Source organism: Neopelma chrysocephalum, unplaced genomic scaffold, assembly GCF_003984885.1.
Source record: "Neopelma chrysocephalum unplaced genomic scaffold, ASM398488v2 Primary Assembly neopelma1_92451, whole genome shotgun sequence".
Classification (NCBI taxonomy): Eukaryota; Metazoa; Chordata; class Aves; order Passeriformes; family Pipridae; genus Neopelma; species Neopelma chrysocephalum.
The window spans coordinates 1-554 of record NW_020921192.1 but is presented as its reverse complement, the minus strand read 5'-3'; the positions used below and the strand labels follow the sequence as shown (position 1 = coordinate 554).

The following is a 554-nucleotide window of genomic DNA, read 5'->3' as shown; positions in this document are numbered from 1 at the left end:
TGTCCCCCCTCCCCGTGGGACCCCCCCATAGCCGTGTGTCCCCCCCCTCAGCAGGGGACCCGCCGGAGCCAGCCCAGGAGGTGGCACTTGGGGACCAGGAGGTGACAGCGGCTGGTGGGCAGCAGGACAGTGCTGGGGTGAGTCCTGCTGGCCCTGGGGACACTCTGGTGGCCCTGGGGATGTTCTGGTGGCCCTGGGGACGTTCCGGTGGCCCTGTGGTGGGTGGGGGCCAGTCGGGGGGGTGGATTTTTGGGTCCTGCTCCATCCCCCCCTCCTCTCCCTGCAGGAGCCGTCCCCGAGGGCAGCTGGTGGCCGGGTGGCTGGTGAGTCCTGGGCTGTGCCCCCTGTGCCCCCCACCTTCCCCTGTGCCCCCCCAGTGCCCCCCCAGTGTCCCCTTGCCCCTCCCCACCCCCCGATTCCGGGTCCCTCCCCTGTAGATTCCCGGAGGAAAATCCACTTCAAGGTGATCCGGAGCCCCGGGGACCTCCTGCAGTTCATCGAGGAGCTCAAGGAGACCACCAGGAAGGTGGGGACCCCCCCTCTGTGCCCCCCCC

General features: G+C 70.6%; 1 long non-coding RNA gene across 1 annotated transcript; it reads left to right on the top strand.

The window, feature by feature from the left end:
- The first annotated feature begins 84 nt into the window (after positions 1 to 84).
- On the top strand, positions 85 to 534 carry LOC113980116. Its single transcript, XR_003538072.1, has 3 exons — positions 85 to 137; positions 287 to 323; positions 438 to 534. It is a non-coding gene; the product is annotated as an uncharacterized LOC113980116 (long non-coding RNA).
- The last annotated feature ends 20 nt before the right edge of the window (positions 535 to 554 follow it).